The sequence below is a fragment of the Amblyraja radiata genome, chromosome 1, assembly GCF_010909765.2.
Source record: "Amblyraja radiata isolate CabotCenter1 chromosome 1, sAmbRad1.1.pri, whole genome shotgun sequence".
Classification (NCBI taxonomy): Eukaryota; Metazoa; Chordata; class Chondrichthyes; order Rajiformes; family Rajidae; genus Amblyraja; species Amblyraja radiata.
Window position 1 is genome coordinate 44897570 of NC_045956.1, and position 19766 is coordinate 44917335.

Here is a 19766-nt window from a genome sequence, read left to right on the forward strand (position 1 = left end):
AAATTTGTTGGCTTGCAAGGTGCTTTTGCCCAATTGGGTTGGCTTTTTAAAGGGCTTTCAGCAAATGTGTTTTGTTGGCTTGCAAAGTGTTTTTGACCAATTGGGTAGGCTTTTTAAAGAGCTTTCAGCAAATGTGTTTTGTTGGCTTGCAAAGTGTTTTTGCCAAATTGGGTTGGATTTTTTAAAGGGCTTTCAGCAAACGTGTTTTGTTGGCTTGCAAAGTGTTTTTGTCCAATTGGCTTGGCTTGCAAAGTGTTTTTGTCCAATTGGCTTGGCTTGTAAAGGGTTTGTCTGCAACAGTTTTCAGATGGATAAAGCGTGGATAAACATTTTATTAGATCAGGACTGTATTTAATTTCAAAATTGGTGCTCATTCTGTGATTTTCGCTTAGTTGCAAGATGGCGCAGATGACGTCATTTCCGATTAGCGGCATGCTGCCGCTCAGTGCGTCATTTCCGGTTCGTGGCACGAAGCGAGAGGGTGACGTCAAGATGGTGCCGAGTGCAGGCGCCGTTGAATAAATCAAAGATCTGACTACTCTGTCTATGGTGAGTGTGTTTGTTGGAAGTTATTTAAAGCACGTTTTTGCTTCAGCACGAGCAGCCTCCACAGGAGACTTAAAACATTCGTTTTACACACTGTATATTCAACACGTTCTGAAGTTACTTGGCATTTTAGTATTGGGTGAGTGTGTGTGAGTGAATGAGTGTGTGTGTGCGTGTGTGTGTGTGTGTGTGTGTGTGTGTGTGTGTGTGGTGTGTGTGTGTGTGTGTGTGTGTGTGTGTGTGTGTGTGTGTGTGTGTGTGTGTGTGTGTGTGTGTGTGTGTGTGTGTGTGAGAGAGAGAGTCTGTGTGTGAGTGTCTGTGTGAGGTGGAGGGTGTGTGTGATCAACAAATAACAAATAGTACAAACTAACGCAACAGAAAGCCCCCCCCCCCCCCCCCCCCCCACCCCCCACTGGCCAGCAATATTGGAATTGGTGGAGAGGTGGAATATTGTGTTGGGTGACCAGCCCTCCTGTGTGATGCTGGGACCCAACGGGTCCCACTTAGTCTAGTTATTTCTCTAGATGCAGAAAAAGCTTTCGACCAAGTGGAACGGTCTTATATTTTCACAGTGTTGGAAAAATTCCAACTGGAAGAAAACTTTACTTTATGGGTGAAGCTTTTATACATTAATCCGACAGCTAGAATACTGACAAATCAAATGCTTTCAACTCAATTTTATTTATCTAGGGTTAACAGACAAGGATGTGGTCTTTCTCCAATGTTATTTGCTTTAGCCAGAGAACCCCTTGCCGAGAGTATCAGGTCCCATACAGGCATTTATGGATATAATACCAAATATACCCTCTATAAAATGTTGTTATATGCAGGTGATGTACTTTTATACATTACTAATCCCCAAGTTAGTATTCCAAATGTTCTCAACATTATAGAACAATTTGATTCATTTTCTGGATACAGAATAAATTGGAACAAAAGTGAAATCATGCCAATAAAAGAATAAGACCCTTCTCAACTCCAGCAATTTCTTCTCAGAATCATTACTGAAAAGTTCAGATATTTTGGAATTTACGTGACTAGAAAGTATTCCTCTTTGTTTAAATAAACATCCCACCATTAATCACTAAATTCTATGCCTACATCCAATTTTGGAAAACACTTCCTATCTCCCTCATTGGTAAATTAAATGCCATAAAGATGTTCTTCCTTCTGCAACTTTTATATTTATTTCAATCAATATCTCCCTAAAAGCATTTTTTTTTAATTGACTCTATTGTCACTAACTTTATTTGGGACTACATAACCCACAGAATACACTAAAGACATTTGTGTAAATCCAAAGAAAATGGAGGATTAGCTCTACCTAATTTTCTTTTTTACTACTGGGCAACTAATATTAAAAATATAACTTTCTGGTTGGACGATACATGTAAATTGGTTAAAAATGGAGAGGGAAGATTGTTTACCTTTTTGTATAGGCTCGATCCTCCTATCTCCAATACATTTGAATAGGTCAACGTATGAGCAAAATCCGATAATACATAATACTATCCGTATCTGGAAACAGCTGAAATTCAGTTTTAAATTGAGAAATATGTCTCTCCCTATTGCAAATAATCCCTCATTTAAACCGTCTACTTTAGATGTGGCGTTTGTTCAATGGAAGAACCAGGGAATCAATACTGTGGGAGACCTCTATAAGAAGGGGACTCTCTCTTCTTTTCAAGAACTACAGGAGAAATGTCACCTGAACGCCACTAATTTCTTTAGATACCTTCAAATCCGAGATTACGTGAAAACATATACACAAGACTGTCCTCTTATGGGTCCAGATATATTAGACGATTGTTTGAATAGACATGCTGAGACAAGTAAGTTGATATCTTACATTTATAACACTCTTCTAGATATTGACACCCCACCCACTGAGATTTATAGGCGAGTATGGGAGGACGAGCTGGGTTTACCCATTTCGAAGGATATATGGGAGGAAAGCCTACAATACATACACTACTGTTCTTCAAATGCCAGGCATTGCCTGATACAATTTAAATTATTGCATAGGTTATACTACTCAAAGACCAAATTGAACAAGATCTTCCCAACCGTTTCTCATTTCTGTGGTAAATGTCACTCTCAAGAAGCCACCCTAACTCATTCTTTTGTATCTTGTATAAAAATACAAAACTTATGGATGGAAATATTCAATATCATTTCTAAAACATTTGCAGCCAGATTCAAAACTAATAATATTAGGAATGTCAGAAGGCTGCCCTAATCTAACGATATCTCAAAAACGCTTCCTTGACTATGGCTTAATAACTGCGAAAAAACGTATACTTAAATTCTGGAAAAAGATAATAGTCCCCACAGTGAAGATGTGGATCACAGAAATGACCGAGACACTACATCTAGAAAAAATAAGGCTTGTCTTGACTGACAAACCAGATCAATTTTCTAAAATATGGTCTCCTTTTATTGAATTTCTTCAACAACATAATGGTTGAACACAAACTCAAAACCGACGCTAGGGTCGGGTGAGCGGGCATATGGAAGGGTAATGGGATATATCTGCGCTTCTTTCACTTCTTCATTAGTTCTGAGGGTTTTCTTTTTTCTTTTTCGTGTCTTTCTCGAAATTCTTTCTTTTCTTCTTTCTTTCCCTTTTTTCCTTTTTCCTTTTTTTCCGATTTAGTTATTAGTTTATAAAATATTAAAATAGAAGCAGTACGAAAATTGGATAACTGTTATGTCGATTCCTTTCGCTTTGTACAATTGCTTCTAATAAAATAAATATATATTTTTTAAAAACAGCATGGAACAGGGCCTTCGTCCCAGCTTGCCTATGTCCACCAAGGTGCCACATCTACACAAGTGCCCTCTGCCCATGTTTGACCCACATCCTTCTAAACCTTTCCTATCCATGTACCTATCCAAATGTCTTTTAAATGTTCTAGTTTCTGCCTTGGCAACTTCCACTGGCAGCTTCTTGCATATAACCACCACCTGCAGTTTTTTCACTGTGTGGAAAAAGCTGACCCTCATATTTCCATTTAATCTTTCCTCTCTCATCTTAAAGCCTCCTTATTACATCCTCCATAATCACAATTCAATCTAGTTTAACATCACGAGCATTGTAAAGCACCAGACCAACAAGCCAGTTATTTGCTAACTAGACTAAGTGGGACCCGTTGGGTCCCATTCTCACATGGGAGGCCTGGTCCCCCAATGCAATATTCCACCTCTCCACAAATTCCAATATTCCACCACTCACGCATAGCCCCCAACTGCGCAGGCACGGCTGACGGGTTCCCGTTGTGACACCCCTGATCACGGCTTGTGAACTCACAGTTCACTCACTCATGGCTTGTGGACTCACAGTTCACTCAGTCATGGCTTGTGGACTCAGAGTTCACTCAGTCATGGCTTGTGGACTCACAGTTCACTCAGTCACTGTTTGTGGACTCACAGTTCACTCAGTCACGGCTTGTGGACTCACAGTTCACTCAGTCATGGCTTGTGGACTCACAGTTCACTCACGGCTTGTGGACTCACAGTTCACTCACTCATGGCTAGTGGACAAGGTTCACTCACACGCTTGTGGATTCACAGTTCACTCACTCATGGCTTGTGGGTGCACAATTCACTCAGTCATGGCTTGTGGACTCACTGTTCACTCACTCATGGCTTGTGGACTCACAGTTCATTCAGTCACGGCTGTGGGGGAGAGGGAGGGGGTGTGTGGAGAGGGGGGGTGTGTAGGGAGGGGTGGTGTGGGGGAGGGGGTGTGAGGGATGGGGTTATGTGGGGTGGAGGGAGGGGTGGGGAGGGGGAGGGTGTGGGGGAGGGGGATGTAGGGGAGGGAGTGTGTGTGGGGGAGGGGGTGTGTGTGGGGGGTGTGTGGGGGAGGGGGTGTGCAAGAGGGGGGTGTGTCGGGGGTGTGGAGGAGGGGGGGTGTGGGAAGAGGGGTTGGGGTGTGGTGCGGGGTGTGGTGCGGGGTGTGGGGGAGGGGGTGTGAAGTAGGGGGTGTGTGGGGGTGGGGAGGGTATGGGCGAGGCGTGTGGGCTCACCGGTTCCCAGCCCCGGCTCCGACCGCACTCCCGGCTGCAGGACCCGGCTGCAGGACCCGGCTCCAGGCGCACTCAGCGCCACCCATCCCCAGAGTCTGTCGTGCTGATAGCCCCCGCCCACGAACACAGCCAGCCCCCGCTCCCTAACACAGCCAGCTCCCGCCCGCTAACACAGCCAGCCCCCTCCCGCGTACACAGCCAATCCCCGCCCGCGAACACAGCCAGTCCCCGCCCACTAACACAGCCAGTCCCCGCCTGCGAACACAGCCCGCCCCGCGAACACAGCCAGCTCCCGCCCGCTAACACAGCCAGCCCCACGAACACAGCCCACACTCTCCCCTCCTTCAGCTTTATTCTCGGCGCCTTGATTGACAGCAGGTACCAGAAGGGGAATAACAGACCAATAACTTTTGTAATATTTCACCGATCGGTACAAAACTTGGTGCGCTTGGAGCAGAGGAGAACGGTGAGTAAGGTGGCGAAAAATCCTAGCGATATAAGGAACCGTTTTTGAGCAAATTTAAAAACAACGCAAGCTGGAAGAGGACAAGATGAGAGTTTTAGTAATAGTACAGAGAAGAGATGACACAAATCTATTAAATGAGCAAGCCAATGGGATCCTTATTAAACACTTGCGTCAACTCAAACTGCTTCGAAAAGTGGGTGTGAAAAACTGTTGGCAAAACTCATATTTACAAAATCCATTTTATTCCAAGCTACATCTCCAATGTAGCATGTGATAATATTGTTTGTTTTTCTCAAAGTATCACTGAGGTGACACTCTTTATTATTTTATCAGAACAAAACACCTTCTGTAGGGTAAAATCATCTAGCATGCTGCTCCACAATCTTGCCCAGCAGCCAAGCTGTCAAACTTGCAGCAATATTTCAATGCTCATTTCCAGAGGGAAAGGAGATGGAATGGAAAATCTGTAACCACAAAGTGGAAAGCACTTACTATTATAAAGAAATCTACTGACCCTTCACCCAGCCTTCCATTAGATTTTATACGAAGGTGATAAGTCAGAACTGCAGGGATGATACGAACTGAGCTGTCAATTGAGTTGGTGTCTCAAGAGATGTGCATAACATCTGATGAAACCTCCACAAGCTACAAAACTACATGGGCATGAGCAGCTTACTTACTGTTGATGTCTTTTATTAGCTGAAAATTTGACATTTAATGTTTTTCATGTCTTATATGAAGTCATATTATTCAACAGGAACAATATATAATATAATTAACATTAATTAAAGTACAGTTTAATTTAGTAATTGGGCTGAAGCTTTGTTCAATACATACACTTAGTGTGACTCTTTGATCCCCAAGCTGGATACAGTCCCATCAGTGAAAGTAATGACATGCTAGGAAAACACGCTATCTATCCTTCTGCAGAGATAGATAGATTCTTGATTAGTAAGGGTGTCAGGGGTTATGGGGAGAGTGGGGTTAAGAGGGAAAGATGGATCAGCCATGATGGAATGGCAGAGTAGTCTTGTTGGGCCAAACGGCCTAATTCTGCTCCTATCATTTATGAACTTCCTTGTATCCATGTGGATTTGCACACTCCCTCTGTCCCCTTTTACCTCCATCCCTTCCTCTGGCTTCACATTTCACTCGTCTTCACTCCGTATCACACAGCCTTTAGTCTTCTTCCCAATACTGGCCATTATCCACCCATCTGCCAATCAACAACCTCCCGCACCTGCACCTCCCTATCACTTGCCAGCCATTGTCTTGCTCCCACCTCCCTTCAACCTTTCTATCTCTGACTAAAACCAGTCACAAGAAGGGTCCCGACCCAAAACATCACCTATCCATATTCTCCCCAGATGCTACCTGACTCCCCCTCCCCCACCCCCATTGAGTTACTCCAACACTTTCTGTCTTTTTCCAAATACTTTGAGCTGTGGGCTCCAATCAGGAAGCTGTGAATCACCTCACCTGAGGCTTTAAAAAATGTTGCCCAAGGTACAAAGCCGATTTGAAAAGGTACTTAAAAATGCAAGTCAGAGAAGAAACAGGGAACTGCAGATGCTGGTTTATAAAAGCTCTCTTTCACTTTCTGACACCCCCTTGTTTATGTAAGGCACAAAATGGTTAGAATGGACCAGGTGGGCTGAAGGTCTAATTTATGTACTTTACAAATCTATGACTAAATGACTGCCATTGGGAAAGCAAGGGTCAATAATAGTTTGATGTTTATTTTGTGATGCCAGCTGACACTTTCCTCTCATTTCCTTCACCTCAGATTGCAAACCTTTGAAGTTTTTGAAGCATTCTTTTAGTGAGGTATCGTGAGACCAATGACGAGGCTTATAGGAATGCTCGTCATAGCTTGTTCTTCCAGGTCAAAACATCAACGGTCCAGGTCAGTAAGAAGGAATGTCATTTAATATCAAAAGGCAGCTGCTGGAACCATCTAAAGGAAAGATGCTGACCCATTTGGTAAGGATCTCAACATTCAGATCACAAAAGGCCTCAACCAAGTTTTGTTTTTTTTAGAGATACAGCGTGTAAACTGGCCCCTCGGCCCACTGAGTCTGCGAAGACCAGCGATTCCCATTACAGTAGCACACATCTCACACCAGGGCCAATTTACAATTTTTACAGAAGCCTTTTAACCTACAAATTTGTACGTCTTTCGAGTGTGGGAAGAAACCAGAGCATCCGGAGAAAACCCACGCAGTCATGGGGAGAACGTACAAACTCCGTACAGACAGCATCCGTAGTCAGAATCAAACCCAGATCTCTGGCACTGTAAGACAATAATTCTAGCACTGCTAAAATGAGACATAAACATAGAAACATAGAAAATAGGTGCAGGAGGAGGCCATTCAGCCCTTCGAGTCAGCATCGCCATTCATTGCGATCATGGTTGATCGTCCCCAATCAATAACCCGTGCCTGCCTTCTCCCCATATCCCTCGACTCCACTAGCCCCTAGCGCTCTATCTAACTCTCTCTTAAATCCACCCAGTGATTTGGCCTCCACTGCCCTCTGTGGCAGGGAATTCCACAAATTCACAACTAAATTTATGATCAATTCTTGCCTTAGCTGATCCACATATTACATTCAGGAGGATTATAAGCACCAATCTGTCACAGTAAAATTCCATTAGTGTGTTTCTGATGAGTACTGGGAAATCCTAATGGTTCAGCACCTGACTCAATGAGTGTTAATTCCTGTGCTCCCATTCCCTTACAACATCTCCAGTTCCCATGCTCCATTCCCCACACTGAGGACCAGTTTCCCATGCTCTATTTTATCATGGGATCACCAGTTCCCGCACTCCCTTGAAAACATTGACGACTGCATCGGTGCTGCCTCCTGCACCCATGCAGAAATCACGGACTTCATTAACTTTACTACAAATCTCCATCGTGCACTCAAATTCATCTCCGACACCTCCCTACCATTTCTTGATCTCACTGTCTCCATCACAGGTGACAGATTATCAACTGACATCTACTATAACCCCATTGACTCCCACAGCTATCTAGACTACACTTTTTCCGACCCTGGTTCCTGTAAACACTATCCGCTGCTCCCAACACCTCTGTCTACGCAGCATCTGCGCCCAGGATGAGGTGTTCCATACCAGGTCATCGGAGATGTCCTCATTCTTTAGGGAACGGGGGTTCCCCTCTTCCATCATTGATGAGGCTCTCACTAGGGTATCCTCGATATCCCGCAGCTCCGCACTTGCTCGCCCTCCCCTCATTCGTTACAGGGACAGAGTCCCCCTAGTCCTTACCTTTCACCCCATCAGCTGTTGCATACACCACAAATTCCTCCGACATTTTCGCCACCTCCAACAAGATCTCACTAATGGTCACATCCTCCCATCTCCACTTCTTTCTGCTTTCCGCAGAGACCATTCCCTCCACAACTCCCTGGTCAACTTCTCCCTTCCCACCCAAACCCAGGTACTTTCCCCTGCAACCGCAGGAGATGCAACACCTGTCCCTATCCTTCCCCCCTTGACTCCGTCCAAGGACCAACAGTCTTTTCAGGTGAGGCAGATGTTCACGCACCTCCTCTAACCTCATCTACTGTATCCGCTGTTCCAGGTGTGGACTCCTATATATCGGTGAGACCTTTGCTCTGTTTGCTTTGCTTCTCTCAGCTATCAATGATCCATTCCACATTTTCCTTGATCTTCATTCCCTTTGCCCTGTTTTCATACCTTCACACTTCCTTATCCATGTATCTCCCTCCCCCCTGATGTCAGTCTGAAGAAGGGTCTCAACCCGAATCGTCACCCATTCCCTCTCTCTAGAGATGCAGCCTGTCCCACTGAGTTACTCCAGCATTTTGTGTCTATCCCTTGAAACATACCTGGTCCTGTTTCCCCTGCATTCTTGAAATTTAGCATGTAGAACATAGTACAGTACAGCACAGGAAGAGATCCTTCAACCATTATGTCTGTGCTGAACATGATGCCAAGATAAACTAATCTCATCTTCCTGCACATAATCCATATCCCTCCATTCCCTGCATGTATGTATGCCTATCTAACAATTTCTTAAATGCCACTATCCTATCTGCCTGCACCACTACCCCTGGCAGTGTTCCAAATACCCACTGCCCCCTGTGTTCTGCTTGTCTACCCCATCCTCTGATAATTTTATATACCTCTGTCTACCCCATCCTCTGATAATTTTATATACCTCTCTCAGGTCTCCCCTTAACCTCTGGCATTCCAGAAAAAAAACAAACTATACTTGTCTAACCTCGTTTTACAATTAATATCCCTTAATCCAGTCAACATTCTGGCAAATTTCTGCACCCCTTCCAAAGCCTTCACATCCTTCCAGTAATCACGGCGATCAGAACTGCATGCAATGCTCCATATGTAGCCTAACCAAAGTCCTATAAAGCCATATCATACCTTCTTGAGTCTCATAGTCAATCCACAACTAATGAAGATAAGCATGACATTTGCCTTCTTTACCTCTCTCTCCATCCATATGTGTTGCACTTTCAAGAAGTTATGGACTTGGAGTGACGCCTCGATTTTCGCACTCCCTTCAAACTTAGTGGATTCAATGGAAAAATATATAATTTATATGTAACTAAACAAATTATGAATTTAAAATATGTTGGAGTATTCACCAGAAAAACATCCAATCATTTTCAGGGCGGCACGGTGGCACAGCGGTAGAGTTGCTGCCTTACAGCGCCAGAGACTCGGGTTCGATCCTGACTATGGGTGCTGCCTGTACAGAGTTTGTACGTTCTCTCAGTAACCGCGTGGGTTCTCTCCGGGAGCTCCGGTTTCCTCCCAAACTCCAAAGACATACAGGTTTGTAGGTTAATTGGCTTCAGTAAAAATTGTAAATGATCCCTAGTGTATAAGATAGTGCTAGAGTACGGGGAACACTGGTTGACATGGACTCGGTGGGGTGACGAGCCCGTTTCCATGCTGTATCTCTAAACCAAACTAAATTCAATAAATCTGCTTATCTTCCACCACCAAAGTCCTGAGTAAAACTGAATATTACACTTTCAGTGAATAACTGGCACATGCTTAAGCAATGTGGTTGTCAGATGGTCACCTAAGAACCTTCTTTTGAATGGTTGTATGCGGTGCTAATTTCTCTAATCAACTGTGTTTAAGTTACTTGTAATCTCTTGTTTTTTTTTTAAACCTAACAGGACTCTTGATTCCGCACTTCACCAGCCACAACCGTTTTAGCATCACCAAAAATTAAGGTATAAAAATACAGTTCGGATGGCATAACAGGACTTTGACAACAGCAAGCTGACAAATGAGATGCACATTCTGTATTTTGTTTTGCATTCACAGCTCAAGGTGATATTCACATTTGCCATCAGTAAAGCCTTTCATTTCCATCTGAATCTTTCTCATTCTCTTCTGATTCCAATCAAAATAATTCAAAGCATTTTAAAATATTTTATTTGAATTTGATTTTTTTTTCGTGTATTTATGACATTTTGCCCAAGTATTCAGTGTTTCAGTGAAGGGTGCTGTTACACTTATTGCAGATACTTGTATCGGCGCAAAAGCTTAAAAATCACTTAAAGAGGTCACAGGCTCCTAAATGACTTTCTGCATTAACCAACTGGTGTACTGAATTAAATAATTTTCCTATAAAATAGGTCTCTTCAGTATAATGTTTGAGGAAAAAAGAGCAAACAAACTAACCATATTGTGATTGCGCAGTTGAACAGTAGTGGAACATTTGTTCTATATTACATCTAACAAGCTTGTAAACCTGTTCTATATAAATGGCTTTCCAGGTTCATTACACATGGCCCAGAGGGGAATATTCTCATGACATGTTTTATTTAGTTCTGTTACTTTTGAATGAGAATATATCTCAGCCCTCCAGTCAATACTATATTGAGCAATCATTTTTTCACATTTTAATATTTCATCGTTTCTACATCATGAGTGTTGCCAGGATGAGGCTCGATTCGGATAACATTTCCATCACAGTGCCTGGTACAAGTAATAAGACATGCACTGCAAGTTCCTGAACAAACCGAGGAAAGGTTTACCCTGCACGTTCTCATTAAGATGCTGCCCTTTTAATTAAAAAAATCAGTAGCAAAAATAAGCAGTAAGTCTTGCTGGCAGGTCCTAATAGCTGGTCCGTAAATTTCAACCCTTAAAGGACTCTCTTTAAGGTTCCACTTGAGGCAAACAAACAAGTGCTACCCACCTGTGACAGATTGCTTTCCACATCGCTGTGCAGTGTACTCCAATTGTCATTGAGCAAAGCCCTGTCAGTATCAAGAGTTTGTGGAGGAGGATGAAACTGTGTGAAAATGTGTGAAAATGTGTGAACAGTGTGAACATTTTTCCCTTCAGGGTGGCTTCCTCTGCATGAGATACCATGACACATAATTAACAATTAAACTAGCCACCAGCTTCGGTCAAAACGAGCTGTTTTGTTAGAAGTTTCATATAATTTGAACCATTATAATTTGCACTATGAACAAACTGCAGGTTTTACCATCAAAATAGTAAATCAACGATTAAACTGACAAAGAGGTGTTTGAGTGGGTTACATTGAAGCTGTTAACGAATTTGCATTATGGAACATGTATATGATGAAGTAGAATTGAAGTGAAGTTCAATAATGTCCCTTTAAGTAAAATATTTAATCACATTTACTGTAAAGCATATACCACACACACATTTTAATTGATATGTTTAAAACTGCAATCTAGACATCATTACAACTTCCTCTGATCAAATCATTCATTGCTTTCAGAATTTTAACTAGAAATATTTTTACAGATGAACAACAATCATAAATGTTTGTGCTGCTGATCTTTGGCTTCTCCTGGCCTGTCTGCAGGAAAACAAGTAGAGGTGCTGTCGCCGAGGGAGGACGGACGGAGCCGCGGCTCGAGAGACTCGAGAGACTAACAGAGACTAACAGAGGCAAAGAGGTTTGCCACGCACTGTAGATATAAAACAGAGGCAAAGAGGTTGGCAAAGAGGTTTGCCACGCACTGTAGATATAAAACAGAGGCAAAGAGGTTTGCCACGCACTGCAAGGGAGCAGTGGACCAGACAGGAAGAGCGGACGGAATTACCACTAGACAGCCAAACCAGTAGGTAATTTACGGCTGGGGTGAGTACTTTCCCATTTATAGGAGGTAGGATTATATAAATAAGGGGTGTATCAATACAGTAGGGGATTCTTAAATAGGACCAGTTAATTATTTATATAAGATGGGCGGTCAGGAGATGTGCCAATACTTTGAGATGTGGGAATTTGTCGACACCATTGATGTAGAAGATCCCTACAGCTGCAGTAAGTGTTTGAGGCTAGAGGAACTCCAGCTCCGCATTGATGAGCTGGAGACCCAACTTCATACGCTGCGGTACATCAGGGAGGGGGAGTATTACCTGGATGTTTTGTGCCAGGGGATGGTCACACCGACCAGTTTAACTAATTCAGTAGGCAGTGAGCAAGGAAAGGAAGGTGTGGCCATAAGCGAGGCAGGTAGGGGGAACCAGGAGGAGATGCGGCAGGAGCCACAGCCCTTGTCCCTGACGAGCATGACCGAGGCTCTTACTCAATGTAAGGACGGGATCAGGGGCTGTGGGAGGGATGAGCAACCTGGCTGCAGCACCGTGGATCAGGGGGCCATTCAAGAGGGGGGAGTTAGAAGAAATGCCGTAGTGATAGGGGATAGTATTATTCGGGGGGTAGATAAGGTTCTCTGCGGCCAGCAGAACATGTCCCGAAGGCTGTGTTGCCTACCCGGTGCTAGGGTTAAGGATATCTCTGCGATGCTGGAGAGAAATTTGCAGAGGGAGGGGGAGGATCCAGTGGGGACCAATGACATAGGAAGGACGAGGAAGGAGGATCTGCTGAAGGAGTTTGAGCAGTTAGGGAATAAATTAAAAAGCAGAACCTCGAGGGTACTGATCTCCGGATTGCTACCTGAGCCACGGGCCAAATCGGCGAGGGTACGTAAAATTAAAAAGCTGAATGCGTGGCTCAAAGACTGGTGTGGGAATAATGGGTTTGGTTTCTTGGGCCACTGGCACCAGTACTGGGACAGGGGGGATCTGTTCTGTAAGGACGGACTTCACCTGAACGGTGCTGGGACTGGGGTCCTGGCAAATCATATAACTAGGGCAGTAGAGAGGTCTTTAAACTAAGTAGCGGGGGGGAGGTATCAAGGGGGGTAATAACGGCAGGGGTAGAGGAAATAGAGCAGGGTATCAGTGGGGAAGCGGAAAGTCAAAATGTGACAGGAGACAGAATGGGTGAAGATAAAGCTCTAGATGTAAAAGGGGCAAAAACGGAAAGGAAGGGTAGTAAAAATCATCTGAAAGTGCTTTATCTAAATGCACGGAGTATTCGTAATAAGATAAATGAATTAACGGTGCAATTAAGTATATATAGTTATGATATCGTGGCCATTACGGAGACATGGCTGCAAGGGGATCAGGACTGGGAGTTAAATATAGAGGGGTACTCGACAATTAGGAAAGATAGACAGGAAAGAAAGGGAGGAGGGGTGGCCCTTTTAATAAGGGAGGGAATAACGGCAATAGAGAGGAAGGATATTGCGTTGAAGGATCAGGATAGTGAAACAGCTTGGGTACAGATAGAGAATAACAAGGGGAAAAAAACACTAGTGGGTGTAATTTATAGACCTCCAAATAGCTGTGACGCTGTTAGTCAGAACATAAATCTGCAAATAGTTGACGCATGTAAAAAGGGAACTGCTGTAATCATGGGGGACTTCAATTTTCATATTAATTGGGCAAACCAAACTGGGCAGGGTAGACTAGAGGAAGAATTTATAGAATGTATTAGAGACGGGTTCCTAGAACAGTATGTCACAGAACCGACAAGGGGGGAGGCAATCTTGGATCTGGTCCTGTGTAATGAAGCAGGATTAATTAAAAATGTCATAGTTAGGGACTCGTTGGGAACAAGTGACCACAATATGGTCGAATTCCATATTCAAATAGAAGGGGAGCAGGTTGAAACTCAGGCTAGGGTGCTTAGTCTAAATAAGGGGGATTATGAAGGTATGAGGACTGAGCTGATCAAAGTTGACTGGGATAGCAGACTCAAGAATAAGACGGTACATGAGCAGTGGTGTACGTTTAAGGGTCTACTGTATAACCTTCAAGAAAAATTTATTCCTATGAAGAAAAAAAGGGGTAAGGGTAAGAACAGTCAGCCATGGCTCAGAAAAACTATAAAGGATAGTATTCGGCTGAAGGCAAGGGCATATAAGGTAGCCAGAGATAGTGGGAGGGTAGAGGATTGGGAAGCATTTAAAGGTCAGCAAAAAATAACTAAGAGATTAATTAAGACGGGGAAAATAGACTATGAAAGGAATTTAGCAAACAACATAAAAACTAATAGTAAGAGTTTTTATAGCTATATAAAAAGAAAAAGGGTGGCTAAGGTGAACGTTGGTCCATTGGAGGGTGAGACTGGAGAGTTGTTGGTGGGGAACATGGAAATGGCAAAGGCATTAAACGAGTATTTTGTATCAGTCTTCACCATAGAAGACACAAAAAATATTCCAACGTTGGATAAACAGGGGGCGGTAGGAATGGAGGAGCTAAATACTATTAAGATCACCAAGGAGGTGGTATTAGGGAAATTAATGAGACTGAAGGAGGATAAATCCCCTGGGCCTGATGGATTACATCCAAGGGTCTTGAGGGAGATAGCGGTGGGGATTGTGGATGCATTGGTGATAATTTTCCAAAACTCCCTGGAGGCAGGAACGGTCCCAGTGGATTGGAAAATGGCCAATGTAACACCTATATTTAAAAAAGGAAGTAAACAGAAAGCGGGTAACTATAGACCGGTTAGTCTAACATCGGTGGTGGGTAAAATGTTAGAGACAATTATTAAAGAAACACTAACGGGGCACTTGGATAAACATGACTTCATCGGACAGAACCAGCATGGTTTTGTGAAGGGGAAGTCCTGTTTAACGAATTTGCTCGAATTCTTTGAGGAAGTAACAACCCGGGTGGATAAAGGGGAACCGGTGGATGTGGTATACTTGGACTTCCAAAAGGCTTTTGACAAGGTGCCACATAAGAGACTATTGCTAAAAATAAAAAATTATGGAATTGGGGGTAATATATTAGCATGGGTAGAGGATTGGCTAACAAATAGGAAGCAGAGAGTGGGGATAAATGGTTCATACTCGGGATGGCAACCGGTAACTAGCGGGGTTCCGCAAGGGTCGGTGCTGGGACCCCAGTTGTTCACAATTTATATAAATGATTTGGAGGAGGGAACCAAGTGTAATATATCAAAATTTGCGGACGATACAAAAATGGGAGGAAAAGTAGGGGATGAGGAGGATAGGAAGAGTCTGCAAAAGGATATAGATAAGCTAGGTGAGTGGGCAACAACTTGGCAGATGAAGTTTAATACTAATAAATGTGAAGTCATTCACTTTGGGAAAAAAAATGATAGGGCAAGTTATTTTCTAAATGAGGAGGAGCTGCGTTGTAATGCAACGCAAAGGGATCTAGGGGTATTAGTACATGAATCACTAAAAGTTAGTATGCAGGTGCAGCAAGCAATCAGGAAGGCCAATGGAGTTTTGGCCTTTATTGCTAGGGGGATTGAGTATAAAAACACGGAGGTCTTGCTGCAGCTGTACACAGTATTAGTGAGACCACATTTGGAATACTGTGTACAGTTCTGGGGTCCATACTTAAGAAAGGATGTACTAGCCCTGGAGGCAGTGCAGCGAAGGTTTACAAGATTAATTCCTGCAATGAGGGGATTGACATATGAGGAAAGGTTAAGTAGGCTGGAACTCTACTCTTTGGAGTTTAGAAGAATGAGAGGCGATCTCATTGAAACATATAAGATCGTGAGGGGCCTTGATCGGGTGGATGCACCGAGGATGTTCCCAATGATCGGGGAAACTAGAACTAGGGGACATAGTTGCAGAATAAGGGGGGGCTCTTTTAAAACTGAGATGAGGAAGAACTTCTTCACCCAGAGGGTGGTTAATTTATGGAATTCACTGCCCCAGGGAGCAGTGGAAGCAGAAACTTTAAATATATTTAAGACTAAAATAGATGGTTTTTTAGCTGCCAAGGGGATAAGGGGCTACGGGGAGAGGGCAGGGATATGGACCTAGGTATGGTTAGTATAGTAAGACCTGAGTGATCTCCTGGACAAGTGTCGATCGCCTAGATTGGGGTCGGAGAGGAATTTCCCGGATTTTTTTCCCGAATTGGACCTGGGTTTTTATCCGGTTTTTTGCCTCCCCCAGGAGATCACGAGGTTTTTGGGGTGGAGAGGGGTGATAGCGGTATAAAGGGGAGGGTAGTGTCTAGTGTTCTGTGTCTTGTGTCTACTGTTTGTGGGTAAGTGTGTCTGTTTAGTGTTCAGCCATGAGCGAATGGAGGTGCGGGCTCGACGGACCTGGTGGTCTACTCTCGCACCTACTTTCTATGTTTCTATGTTTCTAAATACATTAAACCCAACAGATTTAAAGGGACTAAAACAAATTAATGCTAGGATGTTTGTGTAAATCTTTTTATTGTGTTCTTTTTTATTGTACCGCTGCTGGCAAATTCAACAGTGAATAAAACTGATTGATTGAGTGATTGATTGATTGATTGATTGATTGATTGATTGATTGATTGATTGATTGATTGATTGATTGATTGATTGATTGATTGATTGATTGATTGATTGATTGGTTGGTTGGTTGGTTGGTTGGTTGGTTGGTTGGTTGGTTGGTTGGTTGGTTGATTGGTTGGTTGGTTGAATGTTACATCTACATTGATAAATTAACTAGAATATAATAAGCTAACCCAATACCTATAGGAAACTAAGATCTGGCAATTTAATTGCATAGCACCCATTTTTCTGGAACTATGGCCAATATGATAGGCATGAAGCATATTAGCAGGAATAGTTAATAAGTACATGGATTTATTCAGTTATGCCCCTGAGCAATTATGTTTGAGCACCTCAGTAATTCATTCAGCATCACTGAACTCCATGAACAGGGCACCACCCTGCAAGAAGCTTCCAATACGCCCTGTCAGTAGCTTGGTAGACATGTAATCAGATCCAAGATTCAAGATTCAAGATTCAATTTAATTGTCACATGTACCAATTAAGGTACAGTGAAAGTGTATCAATCTCTCTGTCCTGGGTCTCCTCCATTGCCAGAGTGAGCAACAGCGGAAATTGGAGGAACAGCACCTCATATTCCGTCTGGGGACCTTGCGTCCTTATGGCATTAACATAGAATTCTCCCAATTTGGCTAGCCCTTGCTGTCTCCTCCCCTTCCTTAACCCTCTAGCTGTCTCCTCCCACCCTCCCATCCGCCCGCCCTCGGGCTCCTCCTCCTCCTCCCCTTTTCCTTCTTTCTTTCCCTCACCCCCCATCAGTCTGAAGAAGGGTTTCGGCCCGAAACTTCGCCTATTTCCTTCGCTCCATAGATGCTGCTGCACCCGCTGAGTTTCCCCAGCAATTTTGTGTACCTAAGGTACAGTGAAATATGAGTTACCATATAAATAAGTGAAAAAGAACAACAATACACACAGCAACATAAAATAAAATTTAACATTAACATCCGCCACAGCAGAATCCACATTCCTCACTGTGATGGAAGGCAATAAAGTTCAGTCACCTTCCTCCATTGTTCACCCGTGGTCAGGACTGAACCCTCCGCAGTCGCCAGCTATGACGATCTGTTGTTCAACCCCTCTCGTCGGGATGATCGACACTCCAGCGTCGGCATGGAGTTCCCGGGTCAGCCTCTTCTTACCAGTGACCACTGCTTCACGGTGTTAAAGTCCACAGGTGACGTGGTGGCACTCAGATCCGCAAGAGTCATCTTGAACCGAGACATCAGGCTGGCAGAGCGTGCCCATGGTCAGAAAATCCAGAGCTTCTTTCATGATCCCATGAACACCAGGCGCATGTGGTAGGGAATCAAAACAATCACGGACTATAAGACTGCTCCACCACCCTGTGAAGACAACATTAAGTTCCTCAATGAACTCAATAACTATTTAGGACGGTTCGAGGCATTCAACAACACACCTGCGAGAAAAGGTATTCCTCACTGTGATGAGCAGGCACTCAGTCTTGTTACAATGTATGGCCGGATGACGCTAAAAGGAGTGAACACACGGAAGTCGGCAGGCCGGGTGCTCAGGGAATGTGCTGATCAGCTGGCACATGTCCTTACTGACATCTACAACACCTCGCTGAACCAGGCTGTTGTCCCATCGTGTTTCAAGACTGCCATCATCATACCAGTGCCAAAAAAAATCCGCAATAAGATGTCTCAACGATTACCGCCCTGCAGCACTCACTCCCATAATGATGAAGAGCTTCGAGAGGCTGGTCAGGGACCATATTACCTCCAGACTCCCCTCCACACTTGACCCGTACCAGTTTGCTTACAGGCCAAACCACTCCACAGTGGACGCTATATCCTCCATACTACACCTGAGCCTGGAACATCTAGAGGAGAAGAACACACACGTGTGAATGCTGTTCGTGGACTTTAGTTCAACATTCAATACAATCATAGAATAGAATAGAATAGAATAGAATAGAATAGAATAGTTTCTTTATTGTCATTGTAACATGAACCATGTACAACAAAATTGTAAAATGTCAGCCAGTCAGTGCACCATTCAAACATTTCTAAAAAGCTAACGATACATACAAGGTAAAATATTTAAAAAAAGATAAACAACTAAAATAAATATCATAAAAATAGCACGCATCCCTCAACACCTGATAAGCAAACTGGGTCCATTGGGCCTCAGCACCCCCTTATGTAACTGGCTACTGGACTTCCTCACTGACAGACCCCAGTCAATGAGGGTTGGAAACAACACCTCCAACATCATCTCTCTGAACACCGGTTCCCCTCAGGGCTGTGTCCTGAGTCCACTGCTGTTTACCCTGTTGACCCACGACTGTTGTGCCAGGTTAGTGCAAACCACATCATGAAGTACGCAGATGATACAACAGTGGTGGGCCTTATCCGGGACGACAATGAACTGGCTTACAGGGAGGAGGTGAAACAACTGGTGGGCTGGTGCAACACGAACAATCTGATCCTGAATGTCGAAAAAACAAAGGAGGTCATCGTCGACTTCAGGAAAAACCGGCACAGTCACACACCACTACACATTAATGACATCGATGTGGAGTTGGTCAGTAGCACTAAGTTCCTGGGGGTGTAGATCACGAACAGTCTGACCTGGTCAAATAACATCACATCAATAGTTAAGAGAACGCAGCAGCGGTTGCACTTTCTGTGCCGGATGAGAAGCGCTAACCTCCCCCATCCCGTCCTCACCACTTTCTACAGGGGCACCATAGTGAGTATTCTGACCAGCTGCATCTCTGTCTGGTTTGGGGACTGTAAAGCCTCCGACTGGAAGTCCGTGCAGAGAGTGGTGAGGACGGCTGAAAAAAATCATCGGGACTTCTCTCCCCTCAATCGGGGACATTGCGTGTAAACGTTGTTTGTCAAAGGCCAACAGTATTATAAAGGACCCCACACATCTCCATCATGGACTGTTCACTCTGCTGCCCTCGGGCAAAAGGTAGCGTAGCATAAGGAGCAGAACGTCAAGGTTTTGAAACAGCTTCTTCCCACGAGCCATCAGACTCTTGAATTCCATGTAATGGGCCGGCACCATTATCTA

At 43.8% G+C, this 19766-nt stretch overlaps 1 long non-coding RNA gene across 1 annotated transcript; it reads left to right on the forward strand.

Moving 5' to 3' along the window:
* Positions 1-847: 847 nt before the first annotated feature.
* LOC116971536 lies at positions 848-18516 on the forward strand. Its single transcript, XR_004411521.1, has 3 exons — positions 848-858; positions 15398-15402; positions 18407-18516. It is a non-coding gene; the product is annotated as an uncharacterized LOC116971536 (long non-coding RNA).
* Positions 18517-19766: the final 1250 nt, after the last annotated feature.